The 25,631-nt window shown below is 41.0% G+C and overlaps 1 pseudogene; it reads left to right on the top strand.

Moving 5' to 3' along the window:
* Positions 1–3,537: 3,537 nt before the first annotated feature.
* Positions 3,538–25,631, top strand: part of LOC127441152 (kinesin-associated protein 3-like) — a 63,835-nt pseudogene continuing 41,741 nt past the window's right edge.

Raw genomic sequence — 25,631 nt, 5'->3', positions numbered from 1 at the left:
CTGACAGAGTTCCTCCAGAGCCAATTTTTTTTTCTTCTCCCTTGTTCTCCCCAATTTGGAATGCCCAATTCTCAATCCTCCAGAGCCATTTGAAAGGTTTCATATTTTCCACTCTGCGTGTCCAGGACATTTACAGTTGCTGTCAGAATATCAGTTGGTCTGTGGGGAGGCACTTTGAAGTGAATGCGGTATCACCACATCTGCGGGCAAGATGCATGTGCGCCCTGCGGGGAGGGGGTGTCGGGGAGTGTTCTCCCACGTCATGTGACAATGAACAACATTCCTTAACTCTTTCTAGAACAAATGCACATTGTGAAACTCTTCCCATGTTTATTACAAATCTCTCCTAACATAAAGCTGAGCAAAAAGTTTTCTACTGTATCTCCTGAATAATGAGGGACTTGGCTGAAATGCTTATGTCTCAAGGGGAGCCTCTATGCTAAGCAGTCCCTTAGTTAACTGTTTTCAGAAGGTGCTGGCGCAGTTATGGTAAAATGTTTTATACTATTTGCAATGGCCTTAAATTTCAACAATGATTGTTTGGGAACACTTTACAATAAGGTTGTATACATTAAAGGAATAGTTCACTTAAAAATGAAAATTCTGTCATCATTTACTCACCCTCATGCCATCACAGATGTGTATGACTTTCTTTCATCTGCCGGACACAAACAAAGATTTTTAGAAGAATTTTGACATTTCAAAAAGCACATAAAGGTAGCATAAAAGTAATCCAGACGACTCCAGTGGTTAAATCCATGTCTTCAGAAGCGATGTGATAGGCGTGGGTGAGAAACAGATCAATGTTTAAGTCCTTTTTTACTATAAATTATTTTCCCTTCCCATGTAGGTGGCGATATGCACAAAGAATGCAAATCGCCAAAAAACAAAACAAAAATATGTGAACGTGAAAGTGAAGGTGAAAGTGGAGATTTATAGCAAAAATGGACTTAAACATTAATCTGTTTCTCACCCACACCTATTATATCACTTCTGAAGACATGGATTTAACCACTGGAGTCGTACAGATCACTTTTATGCTGCCTTCATGTGCTTTTATGAGCTTCAAAGTTTTGGCCACCATTCGCTTGCATTGAATGGACTATACAGAGCTGAGATATTCTTCTAAAAAGTCTTTGTTTGTGTTCTGCGGAAGAAAGAAAGTCATACACATCTGGGATGGCATGAGGGTAAGTAAATTATGAGAATTTTTCATTTTTGGGTGAACTATTACTTTATCAGTAATTAGCACATTAGTTAACATGAACTTTTGCAACATTATTAAATCTTGGTTAATGGTAATTTCTACATTTAGTAATACATTTTAATATTAATGTTGCACATGTTACCATAATTTAGTGCTGTATGAACTAACATGAACTTACAATACAGTATACGTAGAACATTATTGTAAAGTGTGACTGCTTATTTTAGAAGAACGCAAAGAGACACTCTAATATGATGCTAAGATTGGTTAGTGGGGTGATGGTGTGCAGGGGCTTCTGTGTTTGATCCCATTTTGTTTTGTTACCTAATGCATATTATTGGTGTCAGACTTGGCATGGCACTCACCTATAGGTCATACAAGGCATGTGCATAAAACATGAGAGGGAAGCCAGAGGACCAAACGGGTGCCAAAGAAGCTTTTGAGGTGTAATGACTTCTGAAGTATACTGACTCCTGAGTGTAATGACCCCAAAGGTCACACAGTAGTTTGAAAAATGTTCCCTCAGTGTTCTGGGCACAACTTTAACAAGTTCAAACTTTCAACCCATTATAATTAAGTTGCTCTGTTAAAAATGTTTTCCATGTAGTACTGTATCTCATGTTAATGTCTTTTCAATCTGTCAAACAGTAAAAAATACAAAATATAGCTAAATATCTTATTGACTTAAATTGTCAACAGTAAAATCACATTGAAACAAACAAGCTGGCTCGTAAACGTAGGGCAGCACCAGTACAGAGTCAACTCACTGGCACCACACACATCCCACAGTCTGACACATGAAAGTACCTTCAGCTCAATTACAACAAAACCACAGGACAGCAACTTAATCAACAGTTCAGTCTGCAGTATCCATAACAGTCACACCACAGTCATTTTCACATTTCATTGATAACAAATGTGCTGCCAGAAATATGCCAAATGTGCTGCCTTTGTCATAAACTCTTGAGCTCTTCTGCATGTTTCAGAGAGACAGCAGTGAAGCCAATTGTACCCATTATTAAAGTCATATTTCACAGCTTTGCCCGTAAATCAGCCCAGAATGTTTCAAATTAGCTGGATTACTGTTTTATTTTTCTGTTACTGCTATAGTGCATGCTAGACAGCTTTAATGGGTCAAAGGGTGTTCCCTTACGATTACAGTTCACTCGACATTACATCATGCTAATGCATATGGGGAAATTCCTTTTCCGATGACCTAAATGAAACCCTTCTACAATAACGGCAATTCTAAGATTAGCCATGGTGTTTAAGCCTCACCCTTTTAGGCGCGAAGCTGTTCAGTATATAAGCGGGTGCGAAAACACAATTTCTCCTCTACATATGTAGCCATCGAAATACACGAGTCAGCAGACGGAATCTTCACAAGCTTACGTGCCGCTTACCTGTTTGCAACTTTGTAAAGCTGTGGTTCCGTAAGTGTTCCTTATGCGAGGGGCACATCCCGCTGTCAGATCAACAGGAGAGCTGCGTTCGCTGTCTGGCCGTGCCCATGCAGAGGCAGCTCTCATGGAGACAGACTGCCCTCACTGTGAGGGCATGAGTCTCAAGGCACTTTGCTCGTGAATCGCCCTCGTTCTGAGGGACGATTCAGCCTCACGCGCCCTCCCACCAGCCTCTTCTGTTACTCCTGAGGGATCACATGAGAAGGCACAGGTCGAGCAGGATGAATTTGAGGTGGACCTCGTGCCGGCATATGCCCTGCGAGCTCCTCAATCTCCATGTACTGTGTCTGTGCCAGTACAGTATATGCGTGAAGAGCTTCGGCCCTCTGCAGGAGCGCATGACCTCGTCATGTTCGGCGGTTCTGATGTTATGTCTCTCACTGCATCTGACACTGGCGAATGGTCAATGGAGGATGTCGCCGCCCCTTCCCACAGCGAGGGCGAGGAGCGTACATGCACCACTGACAAGATGCTTTGCATCCTTTCAAGGGTGGTTGAAGAGCTCGGTCTTGAGTGGTCTCCTCCGGAGGAACCGAAAAAATCTCACCTTGATGAGTGGTTCCTGCAGTTCGGACATTGTCAAGTGACCACGTCCCGTAGATCTGCCCCATTTTTCCCGGAGGTTCATAACAAACTGACCAAAGCCTGATATGCACCTTATTCAGCTCTCTCGTTCAGCGATTCCACTCTCCTCACTAAAGTGGGCTACGGGGAAGACAAAGGAAATGCCCAACTACCCCCTGTGGAAGAGGCGTAGTGGCACGTAGAAATCACGCCCCATTAATCCTTCCAAGCCGTGTCAACTAACAGCCGCACTGGCTGGAAAAACTTACTCAGCAGCGGGCCAAGCTGGTTCAGCACTCCAAAATGGACAAGAAAGGCTATGATCCAGAGATGTTTAAAGAGCTCCGCACTGCTACAGACTTAGCCCTGCGGGCCACTAAAATCACTGCACAGGCCATTGGCAAGTCAATGGGCAACCTGGTGGTCCTGCATCATCACATCTGGCTGACCCTCACAGAAATGTGTGATGTGGAAAAAGCCACCCTCTTTGATGCTACGGTGTCTCCAGCCGGCCTATTCGGCAGCTCTGAGGATGGGTTTGCTGAGTGCTACATTATGGCTCAGCAACACTCTCAGGCTATGAGACATTTTATGCCAAAACAGAGCAGTACTTCATACCAACCGGCTCGCTCCCGCTCTGTCTCAGCTAAAAACCCCATGCCTGCTGCCTCAGCGTCACCAAAAGTTGCTGCCGGTAAAGCCATGCAAGCCGTGGCCCAAACGTAGGCAGCCGCCTCAGTGCGAGTCCCATGCCAATGGGAAACCCCCCCAAACACAGCAATAGTGCTCCTGATGAGCACAGTGCTATGAAGCAGAATGCAGAGCTCACCGTTTCTTCCGGACCTGTCCTGAAGAAGGCTTGATTAGAGACACACAATGCTGTTCCTCTTTTCCCCACTGCTGTTTGTCAGGAAAGGAATATTGTTGTTCAAAATGTTATTCAAAATGTTGCTTCTGTGTCTCACATTCAAATAAAGAATGTAAAAAAGGGGGAGTCGTGTGGCACCATGCGAGGGTCGGATGTGTGAACGGTGAGCTCTGTGCACTTTGCTAGTTTTTAATACTTTTTGTGTCATAAACCAGTGAGATTCGATACACCCTGTTCCATAACTGTTCCATGAAGACAGTATGTCAAAGAATTCAAAATCCTCGGGCTCTGGAGACATTAAAAGACACTTACGTGCTCAAGCTGATACCCCTGACAGGGCCACAGACCGGGGACTCAGTTTGGATGGTGTGGTGGGAGACATTCAGCATCAACTGTTAAGCATGTCGGCAATGCTGGCGAAGGTCATTGCTGACTTGGAGGATCTTGCTGTAATACGTTGATCGATCACTGCGATGGAGTTGGTTACAAGAGTGGGGGACGTTGAGAAATGGATTGATTATCTGGGGTCTTCAGAGAGGGAATTAGCTGCTAACCCGCTAGCGACCATGGCGGACTTGGAGTGCGTTTGGGAAAAGTTGGAAGACCTTGAGAATCATAGTCGGCGAAACAACGTCCGAATTGTTGGAATTCCTGAGAACGAAGAAAGCTAAGATATGGTGAAATTCCTAGACGATCTCTTCCTGAGTCTGCTCGACATAACAGGCCATAAGCTGGAAATCGAGCGAGCTCACAGAGTTCCGGCTCGGAGATCCGCTGAGGGAGACCCTGAGGCCCTGATCAATTTTGGCCAAATTTCTGAGATCATATGATAAAGATCATGTGTTACGCGAGGCGAGGAGTAAAGGAAGGCTTTCTTGGAAGAACCACAGCATTTTCTTGTTCCCAGACTTTGCAAATTCGACAAGAGAGAAACGTGATCGATTCAAGGAATGCAAGAAACACTTACATCAACGGAAGGTCACTTTTGCACTGATGTTCCTGGCCAAATTGAGAATAGATACTAAGCATGGCCGCAAAATATTTACATGCCCACAGCAAGCAATGTCCTTCATAAAGTAAATGGAATGAGTAAGTCATTGTGTGATGCTCTCGATGCAGCCGAGTGGACCTGACTCACTGAACATTCACTTGACTGTCCGAGGAAACTGGGTGCCTTATTTATTTCTTTTTGTGTTAGTTCCGCCTAGCGGCTGGAGTTTGTTTTGTGGAATAACACTCCTTTGGGACAGTTTGTGGATGTATCTGCACTTTCTTTGTGCTTATGCCTTCTATTGGATGGAGTTTGTTTTATGGAATATTTCTTGCAAACATTGGGGTGATAAGGGCATTTGTTGCTCTCGTGTGACAGCCGAGTGGGCCTGACTCACTGAACATTCACTTGACTGTCCGAAGAAACTGAACACCTTTTTTTGTTTCTTTTTGTGCTGGTTCCGCCTAGCGGCTGGAGTTGTTTTGTGGAATAATACTCCTTCGGGACAGTATGTGGATGAATCTGCATGTTCTTTGTGCTTATACATCCTATTGGATGGAGTCTGTTTTGTGGAATATTTCTTGCAAATCATTAGAGTGATTATGGCATGCGTTACATTCATGTATCAGTCGAATGGGCCAGCTCGCTAAACATTTGTTCGACTGCCTGAGGAAACCGAACGTTTTTTTTTTTTTTTACTGGTTCCGCTAGTGGCTGGAGCTTGTTTTGTGGAGGAACACACCTTCGGGACAGTTATGTGGATGAATCTACACTCTTTGTGCTTATGCCTCATATTGGCTGGAGTTTGTTATATAGATTATTTTCTGTTGTGTATTTCTGTCTCAAATTGTTTTTATAAAAACACAGGACTTGAGCAATCCCACGGCAAAAGTGTCACAGGGGCTCTCGTAGACGTACATGAACTGTTTGAGTTTAGAGGGATGGATGCCAGTTGGTGCTGTCGTGCGCGGGGTTAATGTGCACGTTTTTCTTTTTTCTGTTTTTTTTTTTTTTTTTGTTCTGGGGGAAGTTTGGGGTTTGTTTGTTGCTCTATTGTTGGAATGTGGTCTTTATAATTTTGTTTTTGACACACAATCTTTTTTTTCTAATATGTCAAATTGTCAGATGTTAATATGAGTGGATTGTCTCTCTTCACGTGGAATGTGAATGGGTTGGGGCACCCCATAAAAAGAATGGCTTGGCATGGCTTGGGAGGCACTTAAGGCAGATCTTAGGGGTTGGATCATACAGTATGCCTCATTCATCAAAAAATCCAAAGCATGGGAACTCATGGAGTTAGAAGGGAATATTAAAAGTGCAGAGGCAGAGCTGAAGCACCGAATGTCGTCTGATGAATTGACCAGATTGAAATACAGATATAATACTATTTTGTCATGGAAGGTGGAGTTTTGGCTATTCAGGGCAAGACAGTCATACTTTTAGTCGGGGGACAAAGCAGGGAAGCTTTTGGCTAGATATATAAAGCAGAGAGAATCTTTTTTCTACCATTCCCTCAGTGAAATCTGCTGGTGGTGAAATTTTTACCTCAGCCATTGATATTAATAATGCTTTTAAAGAATTCTATCTTGATCTCTATAGTTCCACGTCTTCGTATACTGATGAAGACATTATAAACTTTGTGGAACCATTAGAACTCCCTAAACTGACAACTGAGCAAAAATATTCTCTTGATTCTGAGCTAACCTTGGAGGAGCTTGGTGAGGTAATTAAGGCCTTGCCTACAGGCAAGGCTCCAGGGCCAGATGGCTTTGCTGCTGAGTTTTTAGATCTAATGCTACAGAATTAGCTCCACTTTTGTTAGAAGATTATACGAAATCATTAAAGAATGGAAAGCTTCTGCCAACCATGACACAAGCCTGGATCAGTCTGATTCTTAAAAATGACAAAGATCCAAGCAAGTGTAAGGGCTACCATCCAATTTCCCTGATTCAGCTAGATGTTAAAATATTGTCAAAAATTCTGGCTAATAGATTAATTAAAGTTATGACATCTCTTATACATATAGATCAGGTGGGGTTCATTCGGGGCCACAGCTCTTCTGATAACATTAGGCGTCTAATCAATATCATGTGGTCAGTGGCGAATGATCAGACTCCGGTCGCTGCCGTCTCACTTAATGCCGAAAAGCGTTTGATATGGTAGAATGGGATTATCAATCCTCTCAATACAATCTCTCCCTGTAGATGTCCCCTCTCTTATTTTAAGCAATTTGAGAGTATAGCAAAGTCCTTCATTTGGAATGGTAAGCGTCCCAGATTACATTTCAATAAGTTAGGCTGATTGACAAAGGTGTGCTAGGCCTACCCAAGATTTTGTTTTATTATTATGCATTCGGTCTCAGACATTTGGCTCATTGGTCGCTTCCACCTGAGAGAGCCCCTCCCTGGTTTTGTATTGAACAGGAAGTTCTTGCCCCTATTTTGCCATTGCAAAGCCTTTCTGTCAAACTAATCGGAGAAGTTAAGTTACACCCTGTTATCTCACATTTGCACTTGGTATGGACAAAAGTATCCAGAGTGTTTAATTCGGACATTTATTTAAATGTTGCCTCGAGCATATGGCAGAACTCAAAATTATGTATTAATAAGTCCCCTTTCTGCTGGTCAGAGTGGATTGTGATTTATTGTAAGAATCAATAAAAAAATGTTAATTACAAAAGAATGTAAAAAATAGTACAGTGCTCGTTGCACATGCACGAGATGCTCGCACTTTCTCAATAAAGAGCTCTTTTCCATTTCAAAGCCCACACATTATGCACAACCACTTCCCAAAGGTGAGCGGCATTATATCATATAATCAGGGTTGGGAGGGTTTCTTTTGTATGTATTCCACTACAGATTACAGAATACATGCTGTAAAATGTCATTTTTATCGTATTCCGTCAGTAATGTATTCTAAATACTTTGGATTACTTCTTCAGCACTGGTAGATTTTTTCAATTGTTTTGACTATAAACACTCTGCCAGTACAGTAAGACAAAATACACATGTTAAAAATACATTCTCTGACAAACCTAAATATCTTATGCAGTGTTGTTTCTAAAACAAGATCAATCAAATTGATCTTGTTTTAAGGATTTTTAGATATTTTTACAGGAAAACAATAAAAAAATTATTATCAAGAATACGATTTTTACCCTAATATCAAAGGTCTTACTAGAAAAGAAGAAATTACGATCCAACGTGAATTTTCTTGATAAAAAAATATGATCGTGCCTGGTAACATGTGCATGTAAAATGGCTAGAAATAGCATTTTAGCTTAGCGTAAATCTGACAATTTACACAAGGTTTATTTCTATTTCTTCTGCTCCAAACTTACTTCAAACTGACTCCTCTGTCTGCTCGTATGAATGTAACACATCATATGAAAGTGTTTGACAGCTGTTCAAATGCACTTTGGATCGCATCATTTATATGTATAAATGTTTTCCATCTGAAAGGACTAAATATTAAATGAAACAAATGACAATTAAATACAAAGTAATCTCTTCAGTAATCAAAATACTTTTTGAATGTAACTGTATTCTAATTACCAATGATTTAAATTGTAACTATATTGGAATACAGTTACTTATATTTTGTATTTTAAATACGTAACCCCATTACATGTATTCCGTTACTCCCCAATCCTGCATATAATGAACAAACCAAATAGCCCTCTGTCCCATTACGTGAACGCGTGGCGAGCTCTTACAGGCATTTTCGACTGGGTGCTAAAAGCCAGATTGTCAAGCCCGCAAAGGGTTGTACAGCCGCTATTTTCTTGTGCCACAGAAAGACGGCGGGCTTTGGTCAATTTTATATCTGAGACATTTGAATCACACACTTGCAAAACGCCCATTCAAAATGATTACTCAGAAACGGATCTTATCGCACGTCCACCCAAGTGATTGGTTTGTGTCAATAGATCTGAAAGACGTGTATTTTCATGGTCAAATTTTACCACATCACAGATGTTTTTGAGATTTGCATTCGAGGGAACTGCATATCAATTCAAAGTCCTGCCCTTCGGATTGTCCCTGGCTCCTCACACGTTTACAAAGTGCATCGATGTAGTACTAGCCCCTCTGAAACTCAGCGGCGTGCGCATTTTGAAGTACCTTGACGATTGGCTATTACTGGCCTAATCAGAGGCTCTGTTATGCCAGCACAGGGACTTATTGCTCCAACATCTGAACAGCCTGGGCCTCAATGTCAACTGGGCAAAGAGCATGCACTTCCCCCAGCCAACACATCTCCTTTTTGGGAGTCCGTCTCGACTCCATGAGCGAGCGAGCATGCGCATCTCACGAGTGAGCGCGTTCAGGCCATTCTCCAGTGTTTGTCTCAGTTCAAACTGGGGAGAACACTTCACTGATGCTGTTTCAAAAGCATTGGGGCTTATGGTAGCGGCATCCGCCATCATTCCATTAGGTCACACTTTGCTTCCGGCTGTAGAGCCCCCGCAGCAGGGCGTTTGGGTGACGTCTCGGCAGCATACTTGCTCAGCAAAGCAACACCACTCTTCCGTTCCTGTCAGGGTTTCCAATCGATTTTCCCCATTCAGTGATGCACCCACTGAGAATCATGTTGAAAGAGCCTTAGTAATAGGTGATTCTATTGTAAGGAATGTGGAAATAGAGACTCCAGCCACTATTGTTAAATACATTTCGGGGGCTCGGGCATCTGACATCAAAGTTTATAGTAGATTAGTGTTACTGAATGGCTGGATGTCTGAGTGGTGTCCGGAGAATAGCATAGGATTATAGACAATTGGAAGAGTTTTGGAGTAGACCTGATGTGCTAAAGAGAGATGGACTCCATCCCTCCAGGGAAGGTGCCGCTCTCTTCTCTAATAATTTGGCTCATAGTCTTAATAGTGATAGTATCCAAATGCTGTTGGCTGTCCCTCGGTCAAAGCAAAAATTTAAGTGGGATCGAGCTTTTTCAGTAGTTGCCCTGAAACTATGGAATATTCTTCCCTTTCATATTTGTTTGGCCCCATCTGTTGAGGTCTTCAAGTCTCAGTTGAAAACTTAGCTCTTTTCTCTTGCTTTTAAATCTAGGGAATGTTAAACTGGAGTTGTGTGCACATACACTGTCTTTTTTAATATATATTCTTTCCTGTTGAATTTATATTGCTTTTATGTATGTTATGTGTGGTGATGTTTCCATCATTCTTAATCTCTTAACTGTTTCTAGATTCTTGATTGTGAAGCACTTTGGTCAACAAAGGTGTTTTTAAATGTGCTATATAAAATAAATTGAATTGAATTGAAATTGAATTGAATTGAATTGAAATTGTATTTGACTAACTGGGGCCCAGGTCAGGAAGCAGACAAACTGGTTAATCTGAACACCTGCTAGCTGCCTTGAGATGTCACACAGGTTACATAAACTACAACACATAGAGAATGTATCACCTAGATATCATATAGAGAATATGTCTGTTCCCTGAACTACCAAACATTGTAGTACCTGGATGGGAGAGCTCCTGGGAAAACTAAGGTTGCTGCTGGAAGAGGTATTAGGGAGTCCAGCAGGGGGTGATCACCCTGCGAACTGTGTAGGTCCTAATGCCCCAGTATAGTGATGGGGACACTATACTGTAAAAAGGCACCATCCTTTGGATGAGACGTTAAAACGAGGTCCTGACTCTCTGTGGTCTTTAAAAATCCCAGGACACATCTCGAAAAGAGTAGGGGTGTAACCCCGGTGTCCTGGCCAAATTCCCCCCATTGGCCCTTATCAATCATGGCTTCCTAATAATCTCCATCCATTAATTGGCTCTATCACTCCACTCTCTCCTCTCCACCAATAGCTGGTGTGTGGTGAACGTACTGGCGCACTATGGCTGTCGACGCATCATCCGGTGCACACTGGTGGTGGTTGAGGAGAGTCCCCTGTTCACTGTATAAAGCGCTTTGAGTGTAGTGTCAGAAAAGTGCTATATAAATGTAATGTTCATTCATTCATTCATTCATTCATTCAAACACAAACCCCTCACTAAAACGTTTGTAAAAATTTGATCACGGTCAAACTTGAAAAAAAAAAATTTTCATTTAAATAAACATAATGTATAGGTAGGGCTACTAAACATTAGATCTCTTTCAACCAAAGCACTAATTGTTAATGATATTCTTACAGATCATAGTTTGGATGCGCTCTGTTTGACTGAAACCTGGCTTAAACCGGATGCATATATTAGTTTAAACAAATCTTCTCCCCTAGGTTATTGTTATAAACACGAGCTTCGTCTGAAGGGTCGAGGAAGAGGTGTTGCTACAAGTTACAGTGAAGTTTTTGGTGTTACTCAGAGGACAGGATATAATATTAAGTCTATTGAAGTAATAATACTAAATGTGACCCCGTCAAATATAAATAAAAAATCTCTGTCGTCTTTTGCCCTTGCTGCAGTTTATACTGTAGATCACCCAGGCCATATTCTAATTTCCTTGGTGAATTTGCAAATTTTCTATCAGACTTAGTAGTTACTGTAGATAGAGCTTTAATTGTTGCTAACTTCAACATTCACTAAGATAATGAAAATGACATATTGGGATTAGCATTTATCAATATTCTCAACTCATATGCTAGATTTAATTCTGTCATATGGAGTTGATGTTAATACTATAGAATTTCAAGCACAGAGCGTTGACATCTCAGATCATTACCTCGTCTCTTGTTTTCTGCAGTCACACAATGTCATTCAATCTATACCATACTATCGTTCAGGTAGAACTTTTCTTTTGACCACTAAAGATAGCTTCACTAATAATCTTCCAGAATTGTCTCAAAATTTTTAGAAGAACTTGATGTAATAACAGAAAACAGTCTTCTCTAGCACTCTTGATAGTGTTGCCCCCCTTTGATTAAATAAAGTTAAAGAAAAAAGCACCGCACCATGGTACACACTCATGCTCTCAAGAGAGCAGCTCGGTAAATAGAGCACAAGTGGAAGAATACAAAATTAGAGGTATGTCGCGGTGTATGGAAGGATAGTGTCTGTAGCTACAGACATGCACGAAAAGCTGGCAGGTCAGAATATTTTAGCAAACTCATAGAAAATAACCACAACAATCCTAAGTGCTTATTCAGTACTGTGACTAAATTGGTTAGGAATAAAGCCTCGACTGAACCAGATATTCTGTTGCAGCACAATAGTAATGACTTCACGAATTTCTTTACTGATAAAATAGAAATCATCAGAAATAAAATTGGAATTATGCAATCAACTGTCACAGAACCTCAGAAAACAGTGTCTCATAATTTTCCTCATGAACAGCTTCAATCCTTCGCTGTCATAGATCATGAAGAGCTAACAAAACGTATCAAAAATCAAAAGCCACAACATGTACGCTAGATCCAATTCCAACTAAGCTCTTAAAAGAGGTATTCCCTGTAATCTCAGAACCTCTTTTTAAAATTATTAATCCCTCGCTATCCTTAGGACATGTCCCAAGAAAATTTAAAATGGCAGTTATCAAATCACTTACACAGCTTGATCCTGGCGAATTGGCTAATTATAGACTAATTTCAAATCTCCCATTTATGTCGAAAATACAAGAAAAGGTAGTGTCCTCCCAACTATGTTAATTTCTACAGAGAAATGGTATATATGAACAATTGCAGTCAGGATTTAGGCCCCATCACAGTACAGAGACTGCACTTATCAGAGTTACAAATGACTTTCTCTTATCATCTTATCGCCGCTGCATTTCTCTTCTAGTGCTTTCAGATCTTAGTGTTGCCTTCGAAACCATAGATCACGAAATTCTTTTGAATAGGCTGGAGAATTATGTTGGAATTAGTGAACTTGCATTATCTGACTGCTACCACTTTGTATGTGTAAACGAGGAATTGTCAAATCAAACAAAAGTTAAGTATGGAGTCCCACAGGGATCAGTTTTAGGGCCTCTGCTTTTCTCCTTATATATGTTTCCCCTGGGAAATATTATCAGGAATCGTGGAATAAGTTTCCACTGTTATGCCGACGATACCCAACTTTATATTTCTTCTAAATCCGACGAAATGTCACAATTCTCCAAATTAGCAGAGTGTATCGGTGAAATCAAAGATTGGATGGCCAGAAATTTCCTTCTACTCAATTCTGACAAAACAGAGGTACTAATTATTGGACGAAAAACCTCTAAAAATAAGCCACTAAAATATAATTTCATTCTCGATGGATGTAATGTTATGCCATCTTCTGCAGCAAAGAACTTAGGTGTTATATTTGATATCAATCTGTCCTTTGAAAATCAATGTTTGTAGAACAGTATTCTTCCACCTCAGAAATACTGCTAAGTTACCACACATGCTCTCTGTTGCTGATGCCGAAAAACTAATTCATGCGTTCATGACCTCAAGACTAGATTATTGTAATGCATTACTGGGAGGATGTACTGCAAATTCAATAAATAAACTTCAATTGGTTCAAAATGCAGCTACCAGAGTGTTGACTAGAACCAAGAAATATGATCATATTAGCCCAATTTTATCGTTGTTACATTGGCTACCTGTTAAATTTTGTATTAATTTTAAAATTCTGTTAACTACACACAAAGCTTAAGTGACCTTCTACCACACTATATTCCATCACGTTTATTACGATCACAAAGCCTGTTAATAGTTCCTAGAATATCAAAATCCACAAAAGGAGGTAGATCTTATTTGGTTCCAAAACTATGGAATAGTCTCCCTTACACTGTTCGGGATGCAGACACACTCACTCAATTTAAGTCTAGACTAAAGACTCATCTATTTAGCCAGGCATACACCTAATTTATCCATCAACTCACAATAAGGCTGCTTTAGTTAGGTCTGCCTGAACCAGAAACATTTCTCAGAAATATTTCTCATAATCTATAACTCTGCAATAAATTGAATGGCTTCTACGCTAATATTATTCTATTTGTTTCCCTGATACATATCCCAAGGTTACCAGAGCCGGCCAGATCCAGCTCCTTTCCTGCTTGGTGTCAGACTCTACTGCTACATGTCGCTGAGTGATGATGACAAACTACAGCCGGTGCTAGCCAGACATCACTTCAATCTTTTACGATGGACTTCAGAGGACGAACTGATGACAGCTCCCACTGTAAGACATCGGATACATCATATGCCACTGCCTGAACCTTGGATTTAGGACAGACCCCACCGAACCTCACCGAACTGACCTGCCGATTTAACTGCGATGCAACTCACTGATTTCTGCCTGCATCACCTTTGTTTATTGATGGACTACACTCTTGAAATGGAATACATAGACTATCAATTAACTGCCAACAAAAGCCTTCATCAGCCAACTAACAAAGGACAATGCATCTATGTGAACTTCTGCAATTAATCCAGGATGGACTTCAAAGGCATTAGTCATTAATCTTACAGTTCATACAAAATCTTTGTTTAAACACTGGCCCTTAACACTTACTTAGTTTACCAATTTTAAACCATGACATACACTGCACACAAATAACTAATATTGGCATTATATTCATGCTTTTAAGCCAGAGGGGAACTGGCCCCCACAGTGAGCCTGGTTTCTCTCAATGTTATTTTTCTCCATTTACCAACATCTTATGGAGTTTTGTGTTCCTTGCCACAGTTGCCTTTGGCTTGCTCACTGGGGTTCTAAACACAATTACTATTTAACTATTTAATTATTTATTTTTATACTCAATTTACAATAACACAATGATGACTAAGACTTTATAGATATTACAATTTCATTTTCTGTTAAAGCATGATTTTCTGTAAAGCTGCTTTGAAACAATGTGTGTTGTGATATACAAATAAAAATTACTTTAAAAAAAAGGTCTTTTACACACAAGACCTCTTCAGTACTGACTCAAGCACCATGTGCCACGGCATGCCTGGCATCATGGACAAATGCGCGTCGCTGTATCTTGCCGCAGTCTAGCTGCTATAGCACCTTGGACAGCACCTGCTTTCTACCAGCAAGGTGTCATGCTGGGGCAGGTTTTCAGGCAGAAAGTGGTGACCACGGACGCTTCCATTGCAGGTTGGGGTGCATTGTGCGATGGATGCCCGGCCTTTGGCACCTGGACAGGTGCGAGGAGGGCGTGGCACATCAACCGCCTGGAGCTGTCGGCTGTTTTCCTAGCCTTGAAGGCTTTTCAATCCGAAATAGCAAATTATCACGTTCTGATTCGCTCGGACAACACAACAGTTGTGTCGTACATAAATTGCCAAGGCCGAATTCGTTCTCTTTCAATGATGAGACTGACGCATCGCCTCCTCCTATGGAGCGAGCGGCATCTCTTCTCCCTGCGGGCGACATGTGTCCCAGGCTGTCTCAATTATGGTGCATACTTGTTGTCATACCAAGGAGTGACGCCAGGCGAATGGAAACTTCATACTCAGACTGTCCTGAGGTTTTGGGAAATATTCGTCAAAGCGGAGATCGATCTATTTGCCTCTGTGGAGAATACCCACTGTCCCCTCTGGTACTCTGCAAGGAGTGGACGCAATGGCCCACAAATGGCCTGTGAAACACAAATATGTGTTTCCCCCGGTGTGCCTCCTTCACACTGTCATATGCAAAGTCAGAGAGGACAAGGAAACGATTCTATTGGTTGTGCCGAAGTTGTCCAATCAATCCTGGTTTTCAGATATAATACAGATTCTGGACGGCCCTCCATGCGAAATACAGCTGAGAAGGGATCTCCTCTCTCAAGTGCAGGGCACAATCTGGCATCCCCAGCCCAAGCTGTGGAGCCTGCATGTGTAGCCCCTGAACGGAGCACACTAAATGTGCCAGAACTAACTCAGTCGGTTATGAACACCATTTTACAGGCTAGAGTGCCGTCTACAAGACGCCTTTACACACCGAAATGGAATGTGTTCACTAATTGGTGCTTTTCATGCGATAAAGACCCAGTGAACTGCCCCATACCTGAAATTCTTACATTTCTTCAGGAGCGATTGGACACAGGGCTCACTCTATCAATGCTCAAAGTTTATGTAGCGACTATCTCTGCGTATCACGCACCTGAAGCCAACACCTCTATAGGCAAACGTGATTTAATCATAAAGTTCCTAAGGGGAGCAAGGTGGCTAAATCCCCCACGCCCGGCTACAGTTCTGACTTAGGACCTAACTTTGGCCCTAAAAGCATTCGCGGGGCCCCTCTTCAAGACTCTGGAATTGCGTGTGTTTCTCTTAAGACTGCATAACTGCTGCCGCTGGCCTCAGTAAAATGTGTCAGTGATTTGCAAACACTGTCAGTCGACAATTCATGTCTGGAGTTTGTTCCGGGTCTTTCAAAAGCTACCGTCAAACCCAGAAAAGGCTATGTGCCTAAGGTTTTATCCATGCCTTTCAGAGCTCAGGTGGTTCATCTTCAAGCATTTTTCCTTCCTCCATTTAATTTGGATGAGGAACAGTCATTGCATTTGCTATGCCCTGTGCGAGCGCTACACACATACGTTGAGCGCACCTACCAGTTCAGTCTGTCTGACCAGCTCTTTGTGTTCTATGGAGGATGCACAAAAGGAATGTCCATCTCCAAGCAAAGACTTTGTCACTGGATCGTTGATGCGATCACCCTGGCTTATGAGTCACAGGGTGCGAATTGCCCAATTGGTGTTAAAGCACACTCAACGAATGGTGTGTCCTTACAAGACATATGTTTTGCAGCAGGTTGGTCTTTTCAAAACACATTCGCAAGGTTTTATAACCTAGATGTAATGTCTTTCTCTTCGCAAGTCCTCTCTGTCTAGAGCGCTTGCTATTTCTTTGTCCAAACATAAACTTGTGACCCTTTTTAAGTATGGGTTTCCCTGTCATTTTACACAACCACCTGCATTCAGGCCATTGTGACTTCCCATAAAGTCACAAGCACTTTCATTGTAAATAAAACTTCCTTCCCGACTGGGTTCGTGAATATATACTTGTGGCAGCGGGGGCATGGTCGAGTGTCCGCCTGGAGAGAGAGAAAGCGTTAAGGGTGCATACACCTGAGCTAGATTATGATTAACACCTGTTTGTAGTTGCAGTGAGCTTGGGGAGAGCGGTATAAAAGGACCACGCCACCAACAAGAAAGGGAGAGAGAGCCAGAGATCTAGAGTCCCGCTGAGTAGTTGATGTGTTAATGTGAAGCTAAAGAGTTAATGTAAATCTAATGAGATTTTGTGAAGCTATTGAGTTATTGTGAAGCTGTAAGCTCAGAAAGTTGACAATTAAAAAGCCTTACCTGAGACTAAAGAAACCCGGTTCCCTGTGTCCTCCTTCCCTCGATCCCTTTGTGAAGCTTTGTTACAATACTATATGACTATAGTTCATATATCCATTATAAGTGCTCCTCTCCTGGCTCACCATGAGGGTTATTCACATGCGGCATACTCATGTCGGTCGCCGTCCCACAGGACTGCAGCGTCATGTTCTTTTGAGCATTATGCTTCGTATCCCTCTCTGGGAGGGTTATGTCATGTAGTGCGGTGTGATGGGACTCTGTTCCCCATATGCATCAGCATGATGCAATGTCGAGTGAACTGTAATTGAAAGGGGACGTCTCGGTTACGTATGTAAACTCGGTTCCCTGAGATGACTGGAACGAGACATTGCATTAGCTGGCCGCACTACAGACTCAGATTTTTTTGAGGTGCAAGTGATGCGCTCTTTGTCCCTCAGTCAGAAAATTCGGAGAAATGGTGTTTTCGTGCCCGCTTATATACCAGACAGCTTCGCGCCTAAAAGGGCAGGGCTTAAACACCATGGCCAATCTTAGAATTGCTGTTGTCATTGAAAGGTTTCAACTAGGTCGTCGGAAAACGAATTTCACCATATGCATCAGCATGATGCAATGTTTCATTCCCTTCATCTCAGGGAACAGGGTTACATAAGTAACCGAGACGGTTTGTAGGGTGGGCCGTGGAAACAAGCATCGTGTTTTGTGGTGGGAAATAAATGTTTAACAGCAAATGACTGTAAGCAGAGAATACACTTGATGTGTTGTTAGCAAGATATTATACTAAATTTTCAAAACACAGGCAGCCATTGAAAATACTGTAAGCTTAGCCCTGGCAGTGATGGATCTGGAAATAAAATAAAAAAAATTACTCGTCTTTTGTGCCATAGTGGAATGGATCTTTCTTTATGTCTTAAAAATGATGCCAAATGGCCTTGCTCAAGGATTCCTTCAAATGCTTCCAAAATTAGACTAGAAAATCTCCCTCTAAAAAAACAGAATGGCAAGCTTTCAATGACTAACCTATACATGTATCCAACTAGATGATTCATTATGAGAAATGAAAACATTTAATTATGGGAGTAAACCAGTTTCAGGTAATGCTATGGATCACATGTGTGAGCCATCTTGGATCATTATAGTATAGTATAACTGGTAAAGGTCACTAGACTGAATCCGTGAGAACTCATGCAGAGAGTATCCACTGCCCTTTGCTATAGTCTGGTGAATTCAGTAACACCACTAGGCCTATACGGTATATAGGCCACCCAACGCTGTTGATATTGATTACACTTGAATGCACAACTTAAAATTATAGCCAAGGGCGCTTTAATGTACCTCTGGGCCCATGGGTTCCCTGGTCCACAGATGCCCCCTTCCAGTTGTTGAGCGGGGGGTTTTAGGTGGAACTGCTGTGCGTTGAACAAGCACTACACAGATCCCTTTAACGGTTGTGCACCATCACAATGTCAACAACATGGATAGGGGAAAATGGGGTGGGCCCCATTGGAGTTGTGGGCCTCTGGGCTTCAGCCCGTCTAAGCCTGTGAGTTAATGCGCCCCTGATCATAGCTGTCTATGAAACGGCCAAACATTCTGGATACTGCTAACCTTTTAAAATGTAACAATTAAAGTATCACTGCTGAAAAGATGTGTTGATCATCAGTGTAGGCCTTCAAGTAGCCTGAAGAATGGGCCAGATTTATTGTAGCCTATACAGCATTATTTGTTATGAGCATAAATTGCTCATTATTATACACTTAATACTGTGCATGCCTAGCCTCTTAGACCTTTTTTTTCCCACTGAGACTGTTTTCAACTTATAAGCATACTTACAGCATTTTCAAAACATTTGCACTATCCAATGACTTCAATTTCGGGGCACTGTATAGGACGAACAGAAATGGAAAGTCATAACTAGCTTTTTTTCCAATTTTGTCCATTATTACATCAGAGAAACACTAATTTTTCACTGAAACAATGAGCAATGAACTGATAATGATGAAACTCCTCATTTAAAAGTAATTTCAACATTAATCTACAGGTTTGGGACTAGAACAAACTGATTTATTGTCCTATTTTATTTATTTATTTTTTGTGATGATAATTTACATTTTTTGTAGAGGAAGTCAGAGAAGAGCTGGAAAGATCAGCAGGATATTTGTGTGCTGCAGGACAAATCAGACAGCAACAATAATTGATGAAAATTCAATCTACCAACACTTGAATTACCTCTCAGTGAATATAGCAGAGCTGGAGAGAAACGAATTTGTAATGCAAGAGCATTCACAGTACAAAAAGATGTAACCTTATAGGATATGGACACTTGCAAGGGCTTGCAGAATCTACAGGTGCATCTCAATAAATTAGAATGTGGTGGAAAAGTTCATTTATTTCAGTAATTCAACTCAAATTGTGAAACTCGTGTATTAAATAAATTCAGTGCACATAGACTGAAGTAGTTTAAGTCTTTGGTTCTTTTAATTGTGATGATTTTGGCTCACATTTAACAAAAACCCACCAATTCACTATCTCAAAAAATTAGAATACATCATAAGACCAATAAAAAAAACTTTTTTAGTGAATTGTTGGCCTTCTGGAAAGTATGTTCATTTACTGTATATGTACTCAATACTTGGTAGGGGCTCCTTTTGCTTTAATTACTGCCTCAATTCGGCGTGGCATGGAGGTGATCAGTTTGTGGCACTGCTGAGATGGTATGGAAGCCCAGGTTTCTTTGACAGTGGCCTTCAGCTCATCTGCATTTTTTGGTCTCTTGTTTCTCATTTTCCTCTTGACAATACCCCATAGATTCTCTATGGGGTTCAGGTCTGGTGAGTTTGCTGGCCAGTCAAGCACATCAACACCATGGTCATTTAACCAACTTTTGGTGCTTTTGGCAGTGTGAGCAGGTGCCAAATCCTGCTGGAAAATGAAATCAGCATCTTTAAAAAGCTGGTCAGCAGAAGGAAGCATGAAGTGCTCCAAAATTTCTTGGTAAACGGGTGCAGTGACTTTGGTTTTCAAAAAACACAATGGACCAACACCAGCAGATGACATTGCACCCCAAATCATCACAGACTGTGGAAACTTAACACTGGACTTCAAGCAACTTGGGCTATGAGCTTCTCCACCCTTCCTCCAGACTCTAGGACCTTGGTTTCCAAATGAAATACAAAACTTGCTCTCATCTGAAAAGAGGACTTTGGACCACTGGGCAACAGTCCAGTTCTTCTTCTCCTTAGCCCAGGTAAGACGCCTCTGACGTTGTCTGTGGTTCAGGAGTGGCTTATCAAGAGGAATACGACAACTGTAGCCAAATTCCTTGACACGTCTGTGTGTGGTGGCTCTTGATGCCTTGACCCCAGCCTCAGTCCATTCCTTGTGAAGTTCACCCAAATTCTTGAATCGATTTTGCTTGACAATCATAAGGCTGCGGTTCTCTCAGTTGGTTGTGCATCTTTTTCTTCCACACTTTTTCCTTCCACTCAACTTTCTGTTAACATGCTTGGATACAGCACTCTGTGAACAGCCAGCTTCTTTGGCAATGAATGTTTGTGGCTTACCCTCCTTGTGAAGGGTGTCAATGATTGTCTTCTGGACAACTGTCAGATCAGCAGTCTTCCCCATGATTGTGTAGCCTAGTGAACCAAACTGAGAGACCATTTTGAAGGCTCAGGAAACCTTTGCAGGTGTTTTGAGTTGATTAGCTGATTGGCATGTCAAAATATTCTAATTTTTTGAGATAGTGAATTGGTGGGTTTTTGTTAAATGTGAGCCAAAATCATCACAATTAAAAGAACCAAAGACTTAAACTACTTCATTCTGTGTGCATTGAATTTATTTAATACACGAGTTTCACAATTTGAGTTGAATTACTGAAATAAATGAACTTTTCCACGACATTCTAATTTATTGAGATGCAGAAACAGCATTCTGGCTGTTTCTGCAAACTCTGGGGTTTTGAATCCAAACCCATCATCCTCCTGTCCTACAGATGGCAGCCAAGCTCAATCCAGTCTCCAGTAAAATATCCCTCTCTCCCTGGACATCACCAGCTGAAGGACAGCAGATCAGTGGACTGCGGATGAGCGATGCTTTGATTTTCAGACAGTGAATGAGCCTCACACGTGTCAACAGTCCAAAAGAGCAGCTAAACCCACAACTGGTGCTTTCACATGAACGGAATAAAATGCAGTCGGACGACGCACCGTTTTTGAAACGGTAAACATTACATTGAGGTGGAAGAATTAAGGGAGGATGCTGCTATCACAATATGACAGTTGTACCCTGGTTTGGTTATGTTAGTATTAAAGAAGAGGCCCTGCTTATGTTGTTGGTAATCCACGTGTGCACCGTCGCCGGATTTATTTTCACCGAAGTTCATTTATTATAATTCTCTAAATCTCATTCAAATGTATTTGCTCCAATCACAGATGGGCGTGGCTTATTGTCACCATCCCGTTATAGTGTTGACAGTTTTAGTGGTGGCCGTGTCTCAAAACCTAGTGAAGTGCCATTTAGGTAGCATTTTGGGGAATCATAAGCACTTGTTGAGTCAGTTGCGCCTGTGATGCTCAAAAATGATGTAATGTACGCACTTATTTTGCCTCCAAAATGCTGCCTTGTTTAGGCAGCTGACAAGGTTTGGAGTAACAGCCTGTTTCAAGTAGTCTCTGGCATTAAACTTACATGTCCAGTCTTTATTTGTTCTGTCTTTCAGGAGAGTTAAGTCTGTTGATATAGATGTGCACCCGACGGAGAAGGCTCTAGTGGTGCACTATGACTTGGAAGCGACCATTTTAGGAGAGACAGGCGATGCCAGGCACGAGGAAAAGAAAAACTGCCAGAAAATGTAAGCAAAGCTATACAGTATATGTACGTTATGTGTGTGTGTGTGTGTGTGTGTGTGTGTGTATATGCATACATAATAATGACCGTTTTAATTTAACTGTTTTTGTGAAAAATTTAATGGGCCTAAGACGTTTGTGCAGTACTGTGTATATATATATGTATATATACAGCTCTGGATTGACTATTTATAGGTGTGTGTTTGAGTAAAATGAATTTTTTGTTTTATTCTATAAAGTACTGACAACATTTCTCCCAAATTCCAAATAAAAATATTGTCATTTAAAACATTTATTTGCAGAAAATGACAACTGGTCAAAATAACAAAAAAGATGCAGTGTTATCAGACCTCGAAAAATGCAAAGAAAACAAGTTCATATTCATTGTTAAACAACACAATACTAATGTTTTAACTTAGGAAGAGTTCAGAAATCAATATTTGGTGGAATAACCCTGATTTTCAATCACAGCTTTCATGTGTCTTGTCATGCTCTCTACCAGTCTTTCACATTGCTGTTTGGTGACTTTATGCCACTCCTGGCGCAAAAATTCAAGCAGCTTGGCTTTGTTTGATGGCTTGTGGCCATTCATCTTCCTCTTGATCACATTCCAGAGGTTTTCAATGGGTGTCAGGTCTGGAGATTGGACTGGCCATGACAGGTCTTGATCCGGTGGTCCTCCATCCACTCCTTGATTGGCCTGGCTGTGAGGCATGGAGCATTGTCCTGCTGGAAAAACCAATCCTCAAAGTTGGGGAACATTGTCAGAGCAGAAGGATCATCACCTATCATCCACCAAATTTCACAGTGGGTGTGAGACACTGTGGCTTGAAGGCCTCTCCAGGTCTCTGTCTAACCATTAGATGACCAGGTGGAGGATCGGTGTTGATCTGGGGGTGCTTCAGCAAGGCTGGAATTGGGCAGATTTGTCTTTGTGAAGGACGCATGAATCAAGCCACATACAAGGATATCCAGGAAGAAAACTTGTTTCCTTCTGTTCTGACAATGTTCCCCAACTCTGAGGATTGGTTTTTCCAGCAGGACAATGCTCCATGCCACACAGCCAGGTCAATCAAGGTGTGGATGGAGGACCACCGGATCAAGACATGGGCAGCCCAATCTCCAGACCTGAACCACATTGAAAACCTCTGTGCATGAAAAAATGTTGTCAAAAACATCCAGTGAGCGGCAGTTCTGTGGACGGACATGTCTTGTTGATGAGAGAGGTTGAGAGGTTGATAGGGAATGCCCAGACCGGTTCAAACTGACAAAATCTACGGTAACTCAGATAACCGCTCTGTACAATTGTGGTGAGCAGAATAGCATCTCGGAATGCTATTTTGAGATGTGGGTTGGCGCTGTTTTGGTGGCACAAGGGGGACCTACACAATATTAGGCAGGTGGTTTTAATGTTGTGACTGATTGGTGATCTGTATATTATATATATAATATATACACACACATATATATACGCACACACACAGTACTGTGCAAAAGTTTTAGGCAATGGTGAAAAATGTTGCATAGTAAGGATGTCTTCAAAAATAATGCCATAAGTAGTTTATCAGTTAATGTCATGCAATGTCCAGTAAACATAAAAAGCTGAATCAATATTTGGTGTGACCACCTTTGCCTTCAAAACAGCACCAATTCTCTTAGGTACTCCTGGACACAGTTTTTCTTGGTTGTTGGCAGATAGGATGTTCCAAGCTTCTTGGAGAATTTGCCACAGTTCTTCTATCTGTTTAGGCTGTCTCAGTTGCTTCTGTCTCTTCATTTAATCCCAGACTGACTCGATGTTCAGTAGGGGGTCTGTGGGGGCCATGCTGTCTGTTGTAGGGCACCCTATTCCTCTGTTCTAATCTTTTCTATTTGCAAAAGTAATGTTTGGGAGTACAACATTTATATTTCCTATTGACACACTAAAGCTGAAGATATTCATAACTATCTTAGGATAAATGTTTTTGTGAAACATCTTATGTGCCTAAGACTTTTGCACAGTACTGTGTATATATATATATATATATATATATATATATATATACACACACACACTACCGGTCACAAATTTTGAAACACTTACTCATTCTTTATTATAATTTTTTTCTTCACATTTTAGAATAATAGTGATGGTTTAATGTGTTGGTTTAATCTTTGTTAGTGATCATCATCAAGTTGTTTGTTTATGAGTATGTAAAATGTTTGATGTTATTTCAGAGACCATAATTGGAGCATTAGCCCGAGTACTGTGAGAGGACTGGAAACAAAGTGTTGAGATAGCGACTACTATCATCTGTCTTTTTCTGCTTCTCAAGGTACACATTTTTAGTTTTTCTTGTCCTTTTGTGAAGAGATTTTTACTGACTATAAATTAATTTCATTTATGAATTACCCATTTTTGTCTATTAACTTGTAATTAGTTTTTGAATCTTGTCTAAGTGGACAATGGACACTAATTCATTAAAAGACTGCCACCTGTGGTTCTTGAAGGTGCACTCAGTAACATTTTGTTTGTCTCTTGGACTTACAGTGACACCTAGTGGTATGGATGCAGCATCATTCAAAATCAGTAGTTTTCAGTTACAGATGCCATTGTAAAAATGTACTATTCACAATCAGCCATGATTAATCCAAAGGTGTGTCCCAAACCACAAACTTCTGCACTATTCTATGCTATTTTGAAGTGTAAGTAGTGTGAGTATTGTGCTTTAAACGTCACTTCTGTCAGCTGTTAAACGGAGAAGACTTCCGTGTTGTAAAAAAAATGTAAGTGTTCCATTTGGGAAGATGCTACACTTGTAAAATGTATACACTACATGGCTGAGTGCATAGTGTATGTCATTTGGCACACAGTTTAAGAGTAAAAGTTTCCAATAACAAGACGGTTACTGGGATTAAGCTGGTCATGTGATTCTAAAATGGCAGCCCCCATGAGGGTTCCTCTTCTCCACATAGAATAAAACGGCTTTTATAAGGTTACCGATATGCCTCATCTTATGTGAGTGCTCATGATTTTATACATAGGTTTCAAAATTTCAATTCATTTCTTTGAGTTAAATTTTAATGGGGAAAAATTACTGAGTGCACCTTTAATAATGGATAGTCTTTGGACAGTGGTTCTCAAACTTATCAGACTAGATACCACTTTTGATCAAATCAGCATGTTCAAGTACCACCAAGTCACAACAATGTTCTAACATTTGTATTTTTATTCCCCAAGTTGAGACTTTGATATTATGCCATATTTTGATTCATATCACTATTGCTGTTATGATAAATCAAAAGAGAAGCATCTAAAAAGCACACTGTGGAGGGACCCTACCATAAATCACACATACACCACAATAACAACATTTAGAAAGGATTACAATTGCAAACAGTAACAACACATGCTTGGGTGCAACATCTGCAGTCAGATTCAAACAAGGAAATACTAAATATATGGTGGATTTTTATCTTAAAATTGTTCCTGTCTA

The sequence above is a fragment of the Myxocyprinus asiaticus genome, chromosome 5 (assembly GCF_019703515.2).
Source record: "Myxocyprinus asiaticus isolate MX2 ecotype Aquarium Trade chromosome 5, UBuf_Myxa_2, whole genome shotgun sequence".
Taxonomy (NCBI): domain Eukaryota; kingdom Metazoa; phylum Chordata; class Actinopteri; order Cypriniformes; family Catostomidae; genus Myxocyprinus; species Myxocyprinus asiaticus.
This window is presented reverse-complemented; position numbering and strand designations above follow the sequence as displayed.